The 14,801-nt window shown below is 27.3% G+C and overlaps 1 protein-coding gene across 3 annotated transcripts in view; it reads left to right on the forward strand.

Moving 5' to 3' along the window:
* LOC136081901 (sterile alpha motif domain-containing protein 9-like) overlaps positions 1-14,801 on the forward strand; it is a 60,225-nt gene that overhangs the window by 22,473 nt on the left and 22,951 nt on the right. Inside the window, exon 3 of one of the 3 annotated variants that reach the window (XM_065800280.1) lies at positions 8,688-9,525. The exons of 1 other annotated variant lie outside the window; for it this stretch is intronic. The gene's annotated coding sequence lies outside the window, so the exon portion shown is untranslated. Of the gene's footprint in view, positions 1-8,687; positions 9,526-14,801 lie in introns of those variants that run through there. One more of the 3 variants, XM_065800282.1, reaches the window with a different exon arrangement.

The following is a 14,801-nucleotide window of genomic DNA, read 5'->3' on the forward strand; positions in this document are numbered from 1 at the left end:
AATTAGTTATGAATTTTGTCCAGTAAAAGTGCATTCTGGCCCACTGTGCAATGTACATATGAGTCATTCCATGCCAACCGGACCAAGGTCCAACATGGACCCCTCAGATTTTGATGAAACTTAGTGGGCTTGTTAATATCAATGAGAAAAGCAATTCCAGAAAATTTCAGCATAAAATCTTTTATGGTTCATGAGATATGGTCATTTGAAATTTATGATTTTTCCAAAAATAAAAACTTCAGTAGCAAAAACACATTTTGTTCATATTTTGAAGCTCTATATTTTAAAAACAAAATTTCAGAAAACCTTCTAAATTTTTTTAGTGCATACAACTCTAGACTTACTTTAATAAAAGTTTGACATTAAATTCTCAAATGTCATATTTTTTACATAATGGCTACCTAAAAAACTGAAAAAAATTGTTTGCAAGTTTAAAATGTTGATTTTTGATAAGTCAAAATACAAAAGCTGCAGTTTAAGAAGTGAAAAGAAATGATTCTTTAGTTTCTATATATGATAGGCTTCTAAATTTTTATATATTTACTGATAAGATACAATTCAGTAAAGTATTATAGACCTCTAAAAATCGCTGCAAAACTTAAAAAAATGTGCCTCCACTTCAAACCACCGGTAACCGAGGATCAACACTGGTTTTAATAAGATTTTCTTTTCTTCTAATTTAATCGACTTTATTACAGTGATTTCAGAAAAAAAATAGCGGGTAATCATGGGGAAGTTACAAAATGAGAACAATGAAAATTACCCAAAATGCATTAAAAACAAAAATAAAGTTATTGTTGTACTTTTGTTTGTATTATATATTGTAATACAAAGTATGTATGAATTTAAAAGTACTTCATAATCAGTACTAGAAATAAGTCTTTAATTAAGTCTGATTTAATCTCGGTTTTTATATAGCCCTTGCTCTTTTCTACCCCCTCCCCCGTCCATTTACTTTTTAACATTCACATTTTTGCCAAAAGTTAGAAAAAAATTGTAATTAAACACTTCTCCATACATGGTGTGTCTGGTTTTATGTCTAATGTATGAATTGCCTTTATGCCCAAACATACCACTAAACATACCCATATAAAAACTGAAATTTAGTTTTTAATATTTTCATATAAAACTTAATAGTAGCCTATTAGGTAAAACTGAAATGAAAGACTTTTAGTCTAATTTACCTATATTTAATACCATGACAATAAATTTTATAATATTTTTTTAATACATTTTCTATTCCACCCCTTCCCATTAATTTGACTTATTTGATTATCATTTTCAAATTTAAATTACATTAGATTAGATTACATACCAAGTTATAAAAGTTATTTGACTTGTCAACATAATGCAGAAGTTGATTATGTAATAAAGAATATTATTATGTAATAAACAATCAATGTAATCATTGAATCTTTCAAAAAAAAATTTATTTTTTGATTTAAACATAGTTTTTTAGCAAAAGTTTATTTAAAAGATTCAATGTTTAAATTGATTGTTTATTACATAATAATATTCCTTATTACATAATCAACTTGTGCATTGTGTTGACAAGTCAACCAACTCTTATAACTTGGTATAAAACAGTAAAACAATGGTGGTTTTTGTTCCTGGAATTGTTGAACAAGTAGTATAATGTTCTTCTAATTTAAACTTAATGCAATGTAATACAATTGCATCATTTAAAATATATTGAAAGTTATCTGATACATACATGTTTTTGTTTTACAACATAATAACTTTAATAAGTGATTTTCAAGCAATCGTAGTCATAATAACGGATAGTCTGGCCAGTTGGGCCGTTTGCAAGGTTCTATTGTTTTTAAGCAATAAAGGTTAAAATTTTGAGTTTATGTTGAAAAAAGTTTATTGTGCCCAGACTACCAATAAGTGCACAAAAATCTAAAAAATGGTGAACTTAACAAATGAACAGTTCATAGAATATTTCATATTAGATCTAGGATCAGGCATTTTTTTTTTGAAAACATAAGTTTATCAATAATGGTAAATCTTTTGTTGTTGAAATTAGGAGTAAAAATGCTTCAACCAAATTTACTTCTACCAGTGAATGATACAGGCCTTCCTGGGAAGCGCATGCACGCCTTGTATGTCCACACTAAAAGTATTTTTTTTTGACAACTTGACCATGTTTTTATATAGTAAGTGTTTTAAGAATTAAAACGGCAAAATAAAGCTATAATAAACTACATAATAAATGAGCAATACTTGATGAAAAGAGCGAAGACTATACAAAATAGAAAACCTAAATAAAATAAGCTAATAGAAAATTATTAATACAAATAAGAATATTGTTGTCAAAAAATATTATTTCTAAATATAAGAAATAATATTTTTAAAAGAGAAAACTAATTGCTATTTACTTGTTAAAAAAAATTTTTTCAACTAGTTTTTTATGTTAAAAAATGAAACGATGTTGCAAAATTTTGTGGACTAGTGCATTGTTAATTTACTGAACTTTCTTAACGAAATTTTTAGGAGCCTATTTAAAACTTTTTTTTAAGTTTTCAAATACATTTTTTTAAACAGAGCAATCGTTATGTTTATTATCTCTAGTATTGATATTGGAAAATGGACAATATAAAAGGAACAGTTTCAGACATGCATCAAATGCAGTAAATACATTTTTTTAAGAAACTATGTTATTCTTTTATTTAACTTATTCCGTCATTAACAAAAATTAATCAAATAATATTGTTTACAAATAAATAACAATTTATTTTATTAATTTCCTATTATATAAGTATTGAGAAAAAACGTCAAATATTGAGAAAAAACTTTTTTAAAAGCAAAAAGATGTTAAATCAAACAAACGTAATAAACATAAGAAAAAATATTAACAAAATTTCTTTTAGTTCCAGTGTACATAGCAAATTAGTTTCTTAATTATATGAACTAATAAAAATTGTGAATAAATTGCATATCGAAACTTTCAATTGTTGTTATATTGTTATAAAAGATGTTTTTCTCAACAACGACTCTAAAAAAAATACAAAAGTTGTATAAAAATTTTATAGGATATTTTTTTTTTTTCACTTACTTTTTTTAATTATTAAGTTTTCTAGTTAATTAAATAAAACTTGATATTTCGTTGCAGTTTTGTTTCCTTTTTTTAGGATTGTTTTTTTTTCTAAGTAGATAAGTTTAGCTTTTTGCCGCAAATTATTGAAGCGCTTTATAAGTTTAAAGATTATATAAGCGCTTTATAAGTATAAAGATGCACACTACCATGGTTAGCTAGTCTAAAAAATTTTATTTCAAGCGTGGACGTACAAGGCGTGCAATCAAACACGCTTCTCGGAAGGCTTGATAATAAAATGTGAGTCAGAGCATAAATCCAAAGCCATATAACAAAGCAGCATTCAAATTGTGTCTCTAACACAGCAAATAAATGTATAAACTGAGGTTAAGCAAATGTGTTTTACAGACAAGTTCATAAATTTTGTTTAAAAAAACATTCTTATTGTTATAAACGATCTTTGCTGCATTCTTATTGTTATAAATGATCTTTGCTGCCTTCCATATATCAGAGAAAATACATATTCTTAGAAGATGATGACAAAGCTAACATTGGTGTTAATAAAAAGAAGTTATAATAGTTATTTATAGTGATGTTGAAGTTTTTTTTATGCAAAATTTTATTTAGTCGAGGTCAGAAAGGATATTTCTCACAGATCCTCACTTTTTGTAGGATATATCTTTGATAATCATGTTTGGAAAACAGAAAATGTAAAAAATTTAATTGAATACTTTGGTGGATACGTATTTAGTACTTTTAAAGAATTTTAAAGTTATTCAAAAACTTGGCAAAATCGACTTAATTGAAAAATACTCTTAATTTTTTTGGCTGAAAAAATTGTAAAATAAATCAAACTTTTTCCGAAGAATGTAATTGTGGTACTAATAGAAGATACAATAATTTAAAAAATCTTCATCAAGGTGATCTTTGGTCTGTATTTTTTGATGCTTTTTTACAACTTGAAATAGCAGAATTAGCATTCAGAAAATCAATCAAAAAGTTCATAAAGATAAACAGCTAATTGATGGCAGAATTGCCTCAAGATGCTGAGGTTTATCTTACTTTTCAAAAAAAAATTATTTTAATTTTACCAAAATGTTTAAAGAAGTGTCTCTCAATCTTTTATTTGTTCAATCTTTTATTTGTTCTCTCAATCTTTTATTTGTTCAATCTTTTATTTGTTCGCTCATTATTCTATTTAAAGGAGCTTGTACATTTTGATAAAATCAAGTCTAATGAAAAAAACATATTAGTTCAGAAAATAAATCAAGAAAACTCCACCGAATAAATATTAGACATTTGATAAAGGTTATTTTGATAGCCAAAAAGTTAATTAAAAACATGTTCTAGCATTTGCACGGTATTGCTGTATGATTGAAAGATGCAATAATTAAGTAAAAACCAAATAGAATTGTAAAATTTTTTACTTTAAATAATATCATATAATGTAATGGTTAAAACAATTAGTTTAACTACTTAAGTAGTTATATATATATATATATATATATATATATATATATATATATATATATATATATATATATATATATATATATATATATAACTACTTATATATATATATATATATATATATAACTACTTATATATATATATATAAGTAGTTATATATATATATATATATATATAAGTACTTATATATATATATATATAACTACTTATATATATATATATATATATATATATATATATATATATATATATATATATATATATATATATATATATATATATATATATATATATATATTAGGGTGGTCCTTATTTATAAGGAAAAAATTTTTTTTTCGAATTGTTTTAAAATTATTTGCCAGAATGTACCTTAATATAAGACATGAAAATATACCGAATTTCAGCTCAATCGGTTAATATTAACACGTGTCGCATTGACGCTGAAGTTGTGAGATTCAATGTAAGGCAGTTACCTATTAGAACGACAATGTACGCTCGACTGTAAACATAAAATTACGCATTTTTTTTTTAATTTTAGTATAAAAACATACTAATTAAAATGAAAACGTAAAATAAAAATATAGTTTATCCTAATACTATATTTTTTATTTATTGAAATGATACATCCACTTCAGATACATACAGCGGTGGCCAAAAATTAAAGACCACTCTTTTTTTTTTCAAAATTTATTTTTAACCTTAGTATAATTTTATTTTGGAAAAAGGTATCAAAAAAAAGAAAAACATTTTTAGAAAGAATTTTTTTTGTATTTTATATTTATTATAAAAGAATTTATAATTTTTTTACAAAATAATGTTAAAAAATTAAAAAACTGACTAGTAAAAAATATAAATGGGAAAAAAAAATTGGACAAAATTTTAAGACCAGTTTCAAAAATATTTCAAAAAGCAATAAAAAAAGAATTTAGAAACGTGTTGTTCCTCCATTTGTTTTCAAGCACTCTTGTACTCATTCTGGCATTGAATTTATTAAAGTTTTGATTACTTCATCAGGCACATTTTTCAAATGATGAGAGATAGAAGATTTCAAATCTTCCAAATTGTAAAGTTGTTCTTTACCAAGCTTGTGATCAAGCCACAACCATAAATTCTCTATTGGATTCAAGTCTGGACTATTGGCAGGCCATGGAAGCACTTAAATTTTATTAGAATTGAACCAATCGTTAACAACATGCGCTTTATGACACGGCGCATTATCTTGCTGGAAAATAAATCCATCTTGCAACTGCCATAAATCAATTCTAGGAATAAGCGAGTTTTCCAAAATTTCGATGTACCTTTCTTTGTTGAGTCTACCATCGAATAAATGAAAAACGTCAACTCCACAGGCACTCATACAGGCCCAAATGCCTATTGAACCACTGCCTTGTTTTGTTCATTTCGAAATGCATGATTCATCGAAGCGTTCGCTTGGAAGTCTATGCAACATTACGCGACCTTTTCTGTTGTCTACCTCAACGTTCATTTCATCACTAAAGACCGCACGGCTCCACTGATCTGTTGACCAATTTTTATGTAGTTTGCACCACTCTTTCCTGGCAAGTTTTTGTTTTTTATTTAAGCGTGGTTTTTTTGCAGCAGCACGCCATAAATAATTTAAATTGTGGAGGACCCTTCGCACAGTTCTAGGGCTTGCTTTCAGACCATTTGACAGTGTCCATTTCGTAGACAAGTCTGTAGATGATGCTTGTCTATTTTCTTTCATTAATCTCACTAACGAGCGAACATCACGGTCATTTGAAATTTTATTGCGTCCAGTCCTATGATGATTATTAATTGACCGGGTCTCTTTGTATTGTTGAATTATGTTAATAATGCAAGAGTGAGACCTTCCGAGCTTTTCTGCTATTTGTCTGATGCTATAGCCTTCTTCCTTTAATACAAGAGCCACTTATCTGTCTTTTTCTTCGATCTTTGCACGCATTTTTGCAATATTTTTATATCCTTATTGCAATTCAAAAAATAAATGTTTATTTGATATCGAAACTTAGGTTTCGACATTTTATTTTATAGCCAACGTAATAAGCAATTAAGACAGTTAAAAAAAATAATGGATTATTATTTTTAATACGTGCAAATTAAAGATTTGAAAGTGGTCGTTAAATTTTGTCCAATTTATTTAAAGAAGATTTATAAGTACTCATCAGTTTTTTAATAAGTTAAACGCTATTTAATTAGAATTAGATTAAAATAATTATACCACTTTAATCCGTATGTTTTAATTAACAAGATATTAAAAAAAAAAATTAATATGTCAATTAGAATCTTCTTACTTTTAATTTAGAGATTAAGAAACCAACTAAAAAATGAATGGTCTTTAATTTTTGGTCACCGCTGTATTTTGGATTAAAGTAAGCCTCCTTTTGTGGCGACTGGGAACTCTCTCCGGTACTCCTGAACAACCTGAATAAAAAAAAAATAATATTGAATGTGTTTCCTAAACCTAGCCTATAGAATGTATTCAAGAAAAAAATAACAAAAAATTAAATTTGTTTATACATACCTGTATCAAAAATTGTTTTTGATGCTCATTTTTCGTCATTTTTTCATTGTAATCCTCAATCAACTTCACTCCTCTTTCTGCAATATCATTTGTACATTTTAAGGTTGAAATGATATTTTTCCTGTGCGATAATCCTCTCTGTTTTCCCAATTCAGCAGATCGTCCTTAAGAAATTCAACACAAATACCGAATCGTTTAAATAACTGAAGTGAATTGGCGGACAATAATTCAGTTGGTAGATTTTTTTGAACAAAATTTTGGACATCTCGGATTTGCAACGATAGTTTTTTCTCAATGACTTCTGTCTCTTCATTTTCTTCTTCTTTTTCATTCACAGTCTCTATGTTTTTACTTGCACATTCCATAATTTTTTGAGCCATTCTAATTTTTTCGACTCTCTCAATTCTATCGTCAAATATTGCCATGGCAGCACACTCTTCACTTAGATACCATAAATGGTTTAAAAATTTTGTTATTGCAATGGTTGCAATGTTTTCATTAATATTTTTAATTTTAACCAATTTTCTCAAAAAATATATATAATTTAGGGGAGCTCCTGTAGTATTCGTTGCTGAAAACCAGGCCTCTACATAACAGTATACAACGAAAATGCGAATTTCTGCATTCAGTTTTGAATTATCCTTTCTCATTTTCATTTGATCGCGAAATAAGATCTTTCTCATTTTCATTTGATCAGCAATGATTACAGCAACCGCATACAGAACTAAGTTATCAAATCCTAAGCTAATTATGAATACTTCTGCAATTCTAGTTCTAGGTTGGTTTTTTATTATTTAAAAAAAATTATTAACGATCAATCTTTACATTTTTATTTTAACCTGAGGATGTTAACCTTTAAATAAATACCATAAGAAGATCAAGAACGCTTAATAGACAAAAATCGGCAAAGGAAATCATAACTAAATTTAAAAAAAATTAAGTTAGATTATTTGACACTTCACTGGGATTCACTAATTCTGGCTAAAGATTTTGGTGTTCAACTGTTTTAGTATTCCCAATTATATTGAAGACAAAATATTGTCAATGAAACCTATACAGTCCTGTACAGGATTTGCTATTTGCAAGGAGTCTTATAAGACTAGGAAGAATGGAATCTCATAATGAACATTGTTGCCCAGGTTTTTAACATGACTGCATGTAACACAGGAATTTAAAGGGATCCCCAAGAGCCATGACAAGTTGTGTTCATATTAAAGAAAATGTTAAAAAAAAAATGTTTCAGGTCAATTTACTTCATTAAAGCTAAAAAAATGAATGCATACCAACAAAATAAAAATTGTCATTTTAGTCGAAGCTTGCCATTTCCATTTTTTTTAGTTCTCTGAGTCTGTATAATGTTAGCAGCAATCTGCAGACTTGATAGTTTGTTTCATGCGTGTTTAATTTATTCATAACAGTTTCAGTAGATGACATCATCGCTTTTTTTTTTTTTAAGAAACCATATTATTAATTTTTTTTTAAGATAAGTATTTTTTCCCCTACAAAATATTTGTATAATTTTTTACTTAATCCCAAAATATATTTATATAATATATATATATATATATATATATATATATATATATATATATATATATATATATTTGTGATACAATTAAAAGTAAAGTAATATATTTTGTTTTTAAATTTTATTAGCACAACTTGTTTTTAACAATCGTCAAGATGATTTTTAAATTATTGTATCTTTTATACAGTTGTTTAGATTTTTAAAATAGGCGTTATTTTTTTTGCCTATGATTTTTGTACAAGTTTGTAGAATGTTATATTTCCTTTTTATAGAATATTATATTTAAGTTGACTAATGTCCTCCTGTTTTGTGCAAGAGCTAAATAAAATATTAAATAAGGTTTTTATGACGAACTCCTATATAAAAAGTCGCATTCATTATATATTCTGGATCATTCCTTTTTTCTTTTAAGTAATGAGATTTTTTTCTACATTTATGTAGGCCCCTTTTTGCTGTTTTTTTTTTTCTATTAAAACGATTTTGTAATTAATAACTAATTAGAATAAATAACAGTGTTTATTAGAGATATTTGAAAAATTGTTAAATTTCTTTATTAGAAATTACTGATCATTATGTTTTAGTTTAAATTACTAAAATTTTTAGTATGATTATGGATAAAAAAGTAATCACGTTATATTTTTTATTTTCATTTTGATAACTGAAAATGTTGGTAACTCCATACCAATAAGAACCTTTTAACAAAAAAACAAAGAAAACCTGTAATGATATAAAAAACATAATAATTGAAGATAATATCAGCTATGAAAATTTAAATTTTGACATGGCTAAAGCGTTGAAATTAAATCGTTTGATTGTTAGCATTAAACAATGGTGTAAAAGTGGGTACTGCAAAACTATGCTACTTGAAAAAGAATGGATAAAAATAACCATAATGGATATCAATGGTTGGTTTGAATGACAGTGAAGCAATGTGATGCCAGATTCGTTTGAGAAAACTTCGAATAAGTATTTATGTTTATAATTTTGTTGTTAAAAATCTCACCTTACTATACTAAGTTAATTTTCTATAATTTATATAGCTATAATTTTTTACTTAAAAATGTGTAAATGTTGTTTTTTCCGAAGATTATTAAGGTATGCTGCCTATTGTCCGTTTACATGGTTAACTTACTGTAAACTTAGAAGATATAAATGAAAAGCTCTACTGGCATGTGTTGTCTTACCAAAAAGGGCTTGGTTCCAGACAATAATGGACTTTACGCAAGTTTTAACGGTAATAATGAAGGTGCCTAAGAAATATTTTAAGGTTGTAAAAGCATGAAAATACATTGAAAAGTTTAAAAACGACAAGTTCTAAAAATAAAACAACTGCTATTTTTGTAAACACAAATTCCAAAAGCGTTACTTGCAATAGCACAAATCAAAACAGTTAAACACGAAAATCTTTAGCCATTTATATATATATATATATATATATATATATATATATATATATATATATATATATATATATATATATATATATATATATATATATATATATATATATGTATATATATATATATATATATATATATATATATATATATATATATATATATATATATATATATATAATATATATATATATATATATAGTATTTATAACTTGTTATTTGATATGTGGTTTCTTATTTATTATTTGAAATGCGATATTTTTTTGATATGCAGCTTTAATTAAAAACAGCTAGTTTTTTTGTCTTAATAATTTTACATATATATATATATATATATATATATACATATATATATATATATATATATATATATATATATATATATATATATATATATATACATACATATATATATATATATATATATATATATATATATATATACATACATATATATATATATATATATATATATATATATATATATATATATATATATATATATATATATATATATATATATATATAATATATATATATATATATATGTGTGGGTTACAATGCACTGTGGGTTACACCAGAGGTAAAAGCAGCAGTAAAAGAAAAACATGCGTTATGGCTCAAATACATCGCTGCAGGCCGCCATACTCATGAAAATTTATGAAATGCACATAAAGTTGCTTGCAAAAATGTTACAAAAGTAGTTAAAGGCGCCATACTTTCATATGAAGAAGATTTAGCTTACATATTCGCCTACACTTACATATTCGCAGCAAACAACGAGTTCATAAACAAATTCGCAGTCTACAAACAACGAACAACTCAACCACTACAAAAAAAAGCGAAATTTGCACATTACTAAACAATTATTTCCAGACAGTGTATGCAGTTAAACAAGAAAGTTCTATGCCGCATTTTGATCCACGCACGCAAATCCTATGTCAGTTTGATGAAAACTGTATTCATGAGCATGAAGTATAAAAAAAACTAAAAGCGTTATCTGAAAATAAAGCCATGGGTCACGACGAAATGCATCCACGCGTTCTTAAAAAGTATGCAACATCTTTTGCAATCCCAATCACAATAATCTATAAAAAATCTATATCCATGGCTGATGTTCCAGATTTGTGGAAAAAATCTAATGTTACACCTGTTTTTAAAAAAGGAAGTAAACTTCAACCATTAAATTACAGATCAATATCACTAACATCCATAGTCTGCAAAGTCATGGAAAGTCTTGATTGTAAAAATGATTGTATAATGAAGTTTTGCACAAAACATAACCTTTTCTCTAAAGCTCAACATGGTTTTGTTCCTAAGCGAGGATGTGTCACAAATCTTCTTGAATCACATGATATACTTACACAAAGCATGCACCTAGGGTTTCCTGCTGATGCAATTTATGCAGAGTTTGCTAAAGCATTTGACAAAGTTCCACACAGGCACCTGTTACAAAAACTGCTTGTCCATTGCATTAGTAACACCCTGGTTAAATGGGTTAAGAACTGGTTAACTGAAAGGCAACAGAGAGTAGTATTAGACGGAATAACATCTGAGTGGGTCCCTATGACTAGCGGTGTGCCACAGGGCTCAGTCCTTGGTCCACTACTATTTGTTTTATTCATTAATGATTTGCCGGATACTATTGTACACCACACAAAACTTTATGCCGATGATGGTAAAATTATTGGAATCATCAAATCTCTGCAAGATGCCAACCTTCTTCAAGCTGACATAGATAAAATAGTTGACTGGTCGCACAAGTGGTTAATGCCCTTTAACATCAATAAATGCAGAGTTATGCATGTTGGGCGCACTAACAAGTCAACATACTCCTATACAATGGTGCAGGTAGATGGAACTCATTGTACACTGGAAGAAACAATAGTTGAACGAGACCTTGGGATTATCCTTTCCAATGGCTTAAAGGTCAAAACTCATGTTGAAAGAGCCGTTTCAATTGCGAATCAAATGCTCAATTGTCTCCTAAAAGCTTTTCGTAGCCGCAGACTAGTTTTATGGAAAACACTGTACCTTTCATATATTCGTCCACATCTAGATTTTGCAGTACAGGTGTGGTCTCCTCACCTAAAAAAAGATATTGTGATGATGGAAAAAGTACAAAGGTGTGTAACAAAAATAATATCTGAGATGAAACATTTACCATATGAGGAAAGATTACAAAAGCTGAAACTAACATCACTTGAGGATTGCAGGAAACAAGGCAACTTAATCCAGCAGTTTAAACTTACTCAACAGATTGACAAAGTTAACTTTCATTTCCCTCAAATTCTACTAAATTCAAAAACAAATTACAATCTTCGTGGACACAATCAGCGATTAATGCCTCAACTAGTCAAAGGTTGCATTGAACGAGAAAACTTTTTTACAAATAGAGTAACAAAACACTGGAACACTCTTTTACAGCAAGCAGTTGATTCACCATCTGTACATTTATTTAAAGAATTTTTATTGTAACTTTCTTGACCAGCTGCTTTCTGCTTAACTGGATCAACATAGATGAGCCTGATGTAGCTCCTCTTCATTGGTTTAAATTACATTTACACTACAAGATGTAGGGGAGACCGGGGCTAGTTGCAACAGGGGTAAGTTGCAACAATGCGGTTTAAAGAATGGTTTTTGTATATTTTTCCTAAATTTTTCTTAAATAATATAACTATAACTTTAACGCGTCAGCTGTAAAAAACTTACAGTTATTCAATAAAAATTTCAAAAGTTATTGATGTTTTTTTTTTTTCGATATAAAATTCTAAATTTCGTTTTTGAAGTTTTTTTGGGTTTTACTTTAAACTTAGAGGTATATGACCATAATAAAGTTATGGTAAGTTAAAAAAATCTTTTTCAAACACAATAAGTCAAAAAAAAAAAATTTTTTTTAATAAAAATAATTATATACAATGATTCGAGTGATAATGATGCCTATGGGGTAAGTTGCATCAAATTGCTTGGGGTAAGTAGAATCATAAATTAGCTGCGGGATTTGTTGATTTTACGCACTTAACTAGTTTTTTCTAAAATAATGGACGCTTTTTTTATGTAACAGCGCAAACAAATATAAACGAAAACAAAAATTTTATGATGAAGACAAGTTTAAATAAATTGTAAATGTATATAATATATATAAAGCATATGTATATATATGTATATATGTTTATGCATTACATATTATGTATATATACATGTATTTTATATGTATATTATGTTTAATATACATATTACATACATGTATATATATATATATATATATATATATATATATATATATATATATATATATATATATATATATATATATATATGTATATATATGTATATATATATATATATATATATATATATATATATATATATATATATATATATATATATATATATACATGTATACATATATGCAAAGATACATTAATCATTCATATATAAATAAATTATGATGTAGGTTAAGTTGTGTAAAATTACTTTAATGTTTTTTTATTTTATTGTTATTTGATTAAACTGTTATTTTGTGCTTAAGTAAAAATTGTAAATGAGAACTTATAAGAGAAAAACTGAAAAAGGACTTTATCCAACAGCAGTGGTAATAGAGGCAGCAAACCATGTTATTGATGGAAAAGAAATATCGATTAGAGCATCAGCAAAACAGTATGGAATCCACTACTCAACTCTTTTTCGTTACATAAATAAAGTAAAAAAAGCTATTAATATGGGAATGCCGCTACCTATTCCTGGTTATAAAAAATCACGCCAAGTTTTCAATTTAGAACAAGAAAAAGCTATTGCTTTATATATGTCAACAGCTTCTGATATTTATTTTGGATTATCACCTTATGAAGCACGAAAACTTGCATTTGAATGTGCTATAAAGTATAACCTTAATTTTCCAAAATCTTGGTTAAAACTTTCAATGGCTGGTCCTGACTGGATGAGAGGGTTTTAAATCGATATTCAGGATTGTCTATTAGAACTCCAGAAGCAACAAGTCTTGCACGAGCAACTAGTTTTAATCGTGCTAATGTAGGTGTATTTTTTCAAAAATTATCAGATGTTTTAGATAGAAATCATTTTTCTGCATCTAATATTTACAATGTTGATGAGACTGGTATCACTACTGTGCAAAAACCAAACAAGGTAATTGCTCGTAAAGGTATTAAACAAGTTGGAGCATTAACATCTCAAGAACGGGGGACACTAGTGACAATGGTGTTAGCTGTAAATGCATGTGGCAATAGTGTGCCTCCAATGTTTCTATTTCCGAGAAAGAAATTTTTTGATCACTTTATTCGTGATGGACCAAATGAATGCATTGGTGCTTCGAATGGGTCAGGGTGGATGAATGAAGAGTGCTTTGTTACTTACTTAAACCACTTTATTCGGCATGTCAAGCCCACAAAAGAAAGTCCTGTGCTATTACTTTTAGACAACCATCAGTCTCATTTATCTGTTCAATTAATAACATTGTGTAAAGATAATGGTATAGTTTTGCTTTCCTTCCCTCCTCATTGCTCACATAAGTTGCAACCTCTAGATAGATCTGTATTCGGACCATTCAAAAAATGCGTAGCTAATGCACAAGACTCATGGATGAAACAATGGCCAGGAAAAACAATGAGTATATATGATTTGCCAGGAATTGCAAAAATAGCCTTACAGCATTCTCTTACACAACAAAACATAACATCTGGTTTTAGAGTGGCAGGAATATTCCCATATGATAAGGATATATTTTCAGATGCAGATTTTGCTCCATCATTTGTTACTGATCGTCCAGAAACTCAATCTAAAGCAGGTATTGATATTAGTATATCAACTTCAATCTCAGATGCAATT

Source organism: Hydra vulgaris, chromosome 06 (assembly GCF_038396675.1).
Source record: "Hydra vulgaris chromosome 06, alternate assembly HydraT2T_AEP".
Lineage (NCBI taxonomy): Eukaryota > Metazoa > Cnidaria > Hydrozoa > Anthoathecata > Hydridae > Hydra > Hydra vulgaris.